Raw genomic sequence first — 9,435 nt, forward strand, 5'->3', positions numbered from 1 at the left:
AAAAACCATCCACCGCCACTGTTGCCTGAGCCAAATCCCCACCCCCACGACTCCGGCCACCCAGCTCCCAACGACAGCTCCGCCGCTGGCATCACAACCGACACCCTCCCATGAAATCCTCTTTCCCGTACTGATCCTAGCCCCCTCCCCTCCAAAACCCCTTTCCCGTCCCCCATCCCATTTCTGACCGCGTCGGGCTTCCCTATCCCTCATTCCAATCGCTCTGTCCTTTCCCAATCTCGATTCACGGGCGTTTCCTTGTAGGTTTGGTGGGTTGCGATTTTCAAAGGGGTTTTGTGGTTGGGTTGGGTTGTCTGGGGTGGGATCCTAGCTAGTCGGCGCGGTGGTAGATTGGTGGCGGTGATTTCGGGGTTGGATGGGGTGGTGGTTTCGGGGTCTGGGTTTGGGTGGTGTGTGGTGATGGTGGTGGTGGTTTTTATTTTTTAATTTGGTTTTACTTTTTTTTTGTTAATTATTTTAATTTTGAACAAATCAAATTGTGACACATGTAAAATAAACTTAATAAAAAAAAAAAAAAAAACCCCTCTTCAACTGATTACTGGTCATCCGTGACCATTTTGAGCAGATTGGTAATAAATGTGGGATTGTTAAAAAGAATCTCAAAGTTGGGATTATTTATCGCGGACGCTCAAAGGTGGGATTATTCCCAGCAACTTTTCCATAATAATAATAATAATAATAATAATAATAATAATAATATTATTATTATTATTATTATTATTATTATTATTATTGACTTTGTTATAGAAGTCAAATTTATCAATCTACCACTTTGGGCCTTAATAATCATTGAAATGTAAGGCTATTATCACTTAATCATGAATTTAGAAGCCTGATGCATGCATGTACATTATATGGTCTTGATTAATGTTCTTTAATTTCGATTTCTTTTATAAGTTCTTTTTATCATACTTTCATGTCCTATTGTTACATACTTTTGTATTTTCCTTGATCATATTCCGTGGTACAGATATTCATAATTTCTTATGAATGATGATACACATATAATATTGTATGTTATCCCTACATAAAATACCATTAGAAATTTGACACATCAACAGAAAATGGGAGAAAATTAGGAGTCAAATATAAATTGAATTTAATGGAACTTGTGCCTATTATTTTAGCTAATAAAAACATGATAAATTAGAGTTATATGTAGGGACCACATACAATAATTGTATGTATAGCCTTTACCAACTAATACGTAGTAGAATTGTAGAAATATAATTGTGCATAAAAGCTAATAAACAAAATCAACTTAATAATTTTAGTACTCTCGCTCCCGAACTCATTTCTGGTTTATGTAGACCAATTTGGGCATGGGTAAACTTACAATTCGTGCTAATTATTCCATGAACTCCACATGGAAGAAAGACATGAATGAGGTTTATGAGTTTTCCATGAACGAGGTTTATGAATTTTTCTAAAACTCATTGGCGACTCCTACTTGTTTCTTACAAAAAAGCGTGATAAGAGTATCATTTCTAATTCAAGGTCTCCCAAACAGTCAGGAATTCAAATCCTAATACGCCCTAACAAGTATAAAGTCCTAGGCTTTTAAAGGGTCAATGGACATTTAAGGAAGGACCCCTACGATTGGATCACCCTCCTTACACTTAATTCCGTCCTGATCATTGTTGGGAGCTTAGTCATATGCTCCTTGATCCCCTCGAAGGCTACTTTTTCTGTTGCACCCCACTTAAATTCTATGTTTCCTTTCAGCAGCTTGTAGAATGGTAAGGCTTTGTCAGCTAACTTGCTGATTAATCAAGTCAACGTTGCCATTCTTCATGTCAGCCGCATGATATCTTTAGTGCATTTTGGCTCTAGGAGGCTTAGATTTCCCTCTACTTTTTCCGGGTTGGCATCGATTCCCCTCTCAGTGACCTGGAAACCTAGGAACTTCCCAGAGCTCGCCCCAAAAACACATTTCTTTGGCTTGTGCAGGCTTCTGCCAATTTGGCTTGTGCAGGCTGATCTGGTGATACCCTAAGAAGGCATCCATGAAGCTTAGCAAGGTGTGGCCGCTGGTTGAGTCTTCCAGCTGGTCAATCCATGGCAGTGGGTAACATTCTTTTGGACATGCTTTGTTGAGATCTATGAAATCAAAGTACATCCTCCACTGGCCATTCACTTTCTTTACCATGACCACATTGGCCAACCACTCTGGATAATCACAAGGCTCTATGAATCCAGCCTCTAGGAGCTTGTCCACCTCTTCCTGGATTCACTAGTAGAAAATTGCAATTCCCCACCAGTTCAAAACCCCCTTATGCCACTGGTTTTGAACCGATGGGCATTTGGGGGTGGCAATACTCCCTTGAAAAGCCACCGGTTCAAAACCGATGGCAAAAACAAGTATTGCCACTGGTTAACCGGTGGCAATAAACATTGCCGCTTTTTTTTAGTATTAAATATAAATGCCACCGGTTAACCGATGACAATGTACATGTAATAATTTTTTTTTGTCTTGTCTTTTTCACTTGAAATATAATTGACCAATTAACCAAAAAAAATAAGAAATTACAACATCAAAATATAAATCGAACACTATCAATCGTTATAATCGAAAAATTACAACATATAATAAAAAAAATTACAATATAAATCAATATAATTGAAAAATTACAACATATAAATAAAAAAAAAAATTACAATATAAAAAATAAATTACAACATCAAAATGAAAAAAATCCCATACAACATCTAAATCAATATTCCTACATCTTTATTCTTTGATGTAACATCTAAATCAATATACATGCATCAAGTAAAACAAAAAAAAAATTAATAAAACTCACTAACTGAAAAATAAAAAAACGGATGCAAAAAAAAAATGAAAATAAACCCAGAAATCCCCAAAAAAATTTTTTAAAAAAAAAAACAGAAAACTCAAAATAAAAAAATAAAAACCAAAAAAACGCATGCATGTACCCAGAAAAATCGAGAAAATCGATTAGTTAAACCCAAAATTAAACCCAGAATAATTGAGAAAATCCAATTACAATAAAAAAATCGATTAATTAAACCCAGAAAATTGAATTGAAATCCAAAAATCGATTAATTAAACCAGTAAAATCGATTAAAATCCAAAATCGAATTAAACCTAGAAATTAAACCCTAACCTCGAATAATTTTGGATTCAAATCGAATTAAACCCTAACCTCGATTAAAGTTGGTGTTGTTGATGTCGGACTTCGTGGTCTTCTATGGTCTTGGTGGTGGTCGTGGTGGTCTTCGTGGTCTTCGGTGGTGGTCGTAGTGGTCTTGGGAATGAAAGAGAAGGAGAAGGAGACGAGAATGAGTAGAGCGAAAGAGAAAGAGAGAGGAGGAGATGAGATCGAAGGAGAAGAGAGAGAATGAGTAGAATGAAGGAGAATAACAGGGGATGAGATTGAAGAGAGAGAAGGAGACGAGTTGACAGAGAAGAGAGAGAAGGGGGAGAGGGGAGATAGGAGAGAGAGAGTTAGGGTTAGGGGTATATAAAGGGGGGAGATTTTTTTTCTTAATAACAAAGTCACCAGTTTTGAACCGGTGGGATTAATAATTTACCCACTGGTTCTGTTTGAACCGGTGGAAATTCGCTTCCCTCATTTTTTCCCCACCGGTTTTTAAAAATCGGTGAGCATTACTCGGTGCCAATCTTCTTTTTTCACTTAGTGATTGCTTAGTTTTTCTCCATGGAGAAGCTTTGCTTTTTCTGCCTAACTAGCTTGATGTCCTCTTTCACATTCAGCCTATGAACCATAACTGTGGGGTTAATTCCTGGCATCTCGTCTGCTGAAAATGCAAAAACGTCATTATTTGCTCCCAGCAGCTCTATGAGGTGGACTCCCATTCCACGATCAATATCTTTCCCAATTTTTACCGTTTTAGAGTTGTCGCCCTCTGTAAGTTCAACAGTTATGTGCTCCCAGTTGGGAAGCGGCCTGGATGCCTCTTCTTTTGCGAGTCAAAGTGTTCCATTGCTAACTTCTGATTATCCTATTCTTTATAATATTCTTCCCACTTCCTTTTTCTTGATTTCCTTTCAGCATGCTCACTAGCCCTTGGCTCTAAGCCTGGTTGTTGCCTGGTCCTAGCTTGAACATCACGTTGTCTTGACCTCTCTCCGACTCGGACTGAAAGCTCGATTATGCCCTCAAGAATCAGTCCAGACCTGTTGAACCTGGTAACCTCATAGCTCACCATTTTTAGGTCCTTTAATTTCTATCTGGATTTTTTTCTTTGAACGCATTAATGTATGTGATGTTGGCTGAGCTGCCACCATCTATTAGTACTCTGTCTACCTCCCAGTTTGCAATTCTCATTCTCATTACCAGAGGGTTGTCATGAAGGTAAATTATGCCTTTTTGGTCATACTCATCAAATGTAGCTCGTGGCTGCGGGGGAAGTGGCGACCATCTATGCTTCTCACTATAATTTGTCTGGTGGATCATTGCTCGCAAGTAAGTCCTTGCTCTATTCACAATTCCACCATCATTGGTCCGCCATTGATTACATACACCCTGCCCCTATAGCTTACTATCTCGATCTCTGTCCTTAGTTGGGCCTCTATTTCCTCCTCTGCTATCATGGCCAGACTTGTCCTCATCCCTTCTCCTAGAAGAGTCAGAATGTTGCTTGAACTGGTTCATGTATCCTTTCTGGACTAAATCCTCTATGTTGTCCTTCAAGTGTGTACATTCATTAGTGGTGTGTCCATGGTACTTGTAGAAGTCACACCACTTGCTTGGATCACGATTTCTATTCACCACTCTGGGTGGTCTCTGCCACTTATCGTCAACCTTGTTCACGTTGAAGATATGGGACCTCGAATGAGTGAGCGAAGTATATTGATCAAATCTTTCAAGCTTACCTCCTCGTTTCTGGTATGATCTCCTTACTCCCACCACCCCGTCTGCATCCCTGCGACCTTGTTTAGCTCTACTAGGTTGATCCACCCTGGTTGTATTTTCTGCCCGGGTGACTTTAGCCCGCTTAACTGGGTCACTTAGTGCTTTTCTATTTAGCATTACCGTGTCAGTCTCATCTGCTTTTATGAACTTGTGCGCTTTTCCCAGCGTTTTAAGACTCTTTCGTCCCATATACGCTCTAAACGGTCTCATTGCTAGCAGCGCTACCTCCTGGATCATATTTGGGATGGTTGTTGCTTCTTTGTTGAATCTGTTGATGAACTCTCTTAGGGGGTTATCTTTTCCTTGCACCAATGACATCATCTCGGTGGTCATTTTTATACGTGATGAGTGACATTTATGTCACTATTAGGAAGTATTTTTAGAGTCATTTTCGCGTTTATTTTATCTTATTTTTCCTTTCTTTCTCTTGTTTTCTCTTAATAACATTTCTTGTTTATTTTGGTAATTTTGTCGTGTTTTAGTTCTTTTCGTAGTTTTTATTAGAATTAGTTTATTTTCGTATTTTATTTGCTTTTGATTTGTTATATTTCGTTCTTTATTTTTCCTTGAAAGTATTCTAATTTACTTTAATTTATTTTAATTAGTTTTGAGTCTATTTTATTTCACTTTCTTTACTTGTATAATTTTATTTAATTTTTATTAGTTTAGTGTTATTTATCTTATTTTATTTTACTTTATTTTACCTTTTCTTTATTTTATTTTATTTTATCTCTTAGTAATACCCTCGTGTTTTTGGTTGTAGGTGTCCCGGGTTTTAAAGTCATATTCGTGTTTGGAGGTCTAAGGTTCGAGGCATAAGCTTCCAAACAAGCTGCTGCCTTTAGTTGCTGCCACGCTTATCCATCACCCCACCTCCCTTATTCTCCACCACATAAACCTTACACAAATCAGCCAACCTCCTCTGCTTCTCCCCTGCTCCACCACACAGCAGCCCACCAATTTACACCACACAACAGCGCAACAATCAACCACCAACAACAGCACACACAACCAAACACCACACACCACCAGCCGCAACAGACCCTGCTTCACCCCGCAACACCACCAACACCAACAGCAACATTAACCTCCAGCCTGCAACCCCGCAAACACCACACACAACAGCAGCCACCCTCACACCACCGCACAGCTGCCGCAACAACCATACCTCCAGCCGTAACAGCAGCCGCACCACCACAACCCAAACCAAACCCGTATCAACCACGCAGCCACATCAACAAAACCCACACCAATACACCACCAATTTCACACCTGACCCGCAACTACTCAAACCACCAATTAAGCAACCAATCGACCCCTCAGTTAAGCAAAAATCAGAGTAAATTGCAAATTAATCAAGTTCGAGCAAACCGTTGAGGGTTCGACCGGACTTCGAGTCAGAGACTTTGGGGGTTTTGTTATTCGAAGAGGAGTGGTCGAACATACCCATGGTTTGACCGAACCAACCCCGTAGTTCGGCCGCACCAACCCGTGGTTCGACCGAACCACTTCACGAGCTTCTCACGCGAATTTTAATGAAAATTGAACGGCCTTGATTGATTGCCGGTTGATGAAGATGTCGATGATGATTTTGAGCCATTGATGATGGTTGTTCGATGATGATGATGGAGCAGCCATGAGATAAGAAGAAGGGGGTAGCTGATGGTTTTTGGTAGGGATTTGTGGGTTTAGTTTATTATTTCATTTTCTTTTTCTTTTATTTTTATTATTATTTCTTTGTTTTCTTTTCTCTTTTCTTATTTTCTTTCTTTTATTTTTATTTTTATTTTAGTTTCTTATTTTTTACTTTTCCTTTTTAATTTATTTTATTTTATTTTATTTTATTTTTCTATTTTTCCTAGCTTAGTATAAATACCCAATTTTGGGGGTAATTAAGGAGATATTCAATAACTATCTATTCTACTCTCTAATTAGTTTTAGGTTAGGTTAGGATTAGTCTTCATTGGTAGAGAGAGAAAGTGTGGTTTTCTTCATTAATGAAATTGGATTTTGAAGAAGGAGCTTGTTCAATCCTTTGTAGACCTTCATCTTCAATTAATGAGCAATCTCTTACTCTTTCTCTTTACCTTTGTTTTTGATTTTGCTTATTTGCTTTTATTTTTCTTCTTTGCTTATTAATCATGTTGATGCTTATTGATTTGATGATTGATATTGTTTTCAATATGATTTGTGAGTAGTCATCTAACCAAGGGTGTGGGGATGCTGTAGTTGCTAATTGTTCATGCTTTTAATGTTGGGGTTATGTTAATGGTGATTAAAGTCTTTGCATGCTTGATATTCTTTGGTCTTTCTTGCAAGTGCACATTGTTAGTTGATCAAAGATGAGTCTTTACTAACAAGTAATGGAAGTTGACTTAGTTGAGATTCATTACTATCGATTGTTATTTAATAGTACCTCCTAGTATATGGTTCTAATGTGGAAACATAGAGGCTATGTTAGGAGAAGCCAATTGACCCCGGAAGGCGGCTAGATTGGACCCTTTACTTTGAAATTAATGCATGTTTAGTTTACCATTGATATGCTACTTTGTTATTGTATGGTCAAGCGTCAACTTCACCTACCCATTTCCCTTGGTGCCTTAATGTTTTATTTCTTGTTTTAGCATCTTTAGACTTTAGTTTATTTATCTCCTATTCCGGACTAGCTTAATTGTCGATAACATTTGGTGGTGTTTACCGTTCTCTGTGGTTCGACCCCTATGCTTTCCTTATACTCGTATTAGGTTTGTTTAGGTTGTATAAATTGTATTTGATCTAGGGATAGACAATTGACGACGCGTTTATTCCCTTGTCAAATTGGCGCCGTTGCCGGGGAACGGCTTCCATTACCGTTATGTTATCTTTTTTAGACTAGTCCATTGTATATATTTTCTTTTGATTTGTTTTTGTTCTCTTTGTTTTGTTTGAGAAAAAATGGCTTATATTTCTATTCCTCAATTTGATAATGAACCGTTTTGGGTGTATTTCAATAAACTTGAGGATTTCCTAGATGGTGTTAAAGGTTTAACCAAGGGTGATTATTGTGAAATCATCAATTTGGGATTAAATGAGAATTTTAGAGGAGTAGTTGATAATATGTTAAATGATAAATTTCAAGACATGTCTACGGATGAAGCTTGGGATTTCTATTCATGGTTAGCTAGGGATAATTATGATTGGGAGAGGGCCAATCATGAGACTTATGTTCGGGATTCTCATGCTTTTAATTTTGATGCTAATTGTCATGATTTGTCTAATATGAATTCCCATGATGTGCTTGATGCTCCCCATAGTGACCATGTAATGCATGATTTCAACTCCCCTCCCTCTATAGCTCAATGTAATGAGGTACATTCTAATGATGATGAAGTGCATGCTCTTTCTCATATTGCATCCGATTTTTGCATGAATTCTAAAGGTGTGCCCCATAGTCCCCTAGATGATTCCAATGAGCAAGCTTTTGACTCGTCTATCCATGATGATTTGGACTCATTTGAGATTATGGCCCAAATATTTCTTGAGTTCAAACGGTAGCCCATAACCTTATGAGTGAGTTCATTAATAAGGCTTCATTAGAAAGAGATGAGTTTGAAAGAAATATGCCCCCATTCACTCTTGATTTTGAGATAGTAGAAGGAAAGGTTGTTTAATGTGGTGAAAAGGAGGATAAGGTTGATTACCTTGGAGTTTTTGAGCTTGAGGGAGATGTAGAACATGAGGGTTCTTCATTTGAGGATTCCATGATTGATTTTCATTCCCTCATTAGTGATGTGAGATCTTGTGATGAGGGATTAGCTACCCCTTTTTCCCTTTCTCATACACCTTTTTCCCAAAGGTTTAACCATATCTCCTACTATCCTATGTTCCTCCCTTCTTTTCTCAAAGAACCTCTTAGGGATCCTCTTCCTTTTCATGCTTCCGAAGCCCCAAACTCTTTCATTGTTGATGAGGAAAAGAGTTATAATGCCAACCAAAAAGATTTTTGTGAGGATTTTTCTTTTTCTTCTTATTTTCTTGATTTTTCTTTTGATTCTTTTACTTTTTCTTTTCTCCCTTCTCTCAAGCATAAAGTCTCCTTGTACTTTATGTTTGCTTGTCATATGAGCATCGCGTATGCTCTATTTCTTGATATGTTTGCCGGTGCATATGACAAGCTATTGCGTTCTTTGTCGGGTTATTTACTAGATTGGTCATGCTTGGACGTTAAGCAAGCCTTTGCGGGAAGTAACCCGTGTTTTATTGCTTTATTTTTCTTTCTTTTGTGTTTCTCATTTTTGTTTACTCTCTTGTCTATGTGTATAGGTACTCGATGCATATAATCATGTGCAAGGATTTTGGATTGAGCTCCTTGAGAAGAAGCACACCAATGATTGCTTGCATTTGGAAAAGCAACAAAGACGAGGAATTAGATGAAATTGTGGACAATGTGCTCAATTGCGGGTTTCAACACCCACCTCACATTTGGTTTACTCTTTCCTTCTTCCCTCATCTTGGATTTGCTTTCTTAATTGCA

Source organism: Chenopodium album, chromosome 5, assembly GCF_948465745.1.
Source record: "Chenopodium album chromosome 5, dcCheAlbu1.1, whole genome shotgun sequence".
NCBI lineage: Eukaryota > Viridiplantae > Streptophyta > Magnoliopsida > Caryophyllales > Amaranthaceae > Chenopodium > Chenopodium album.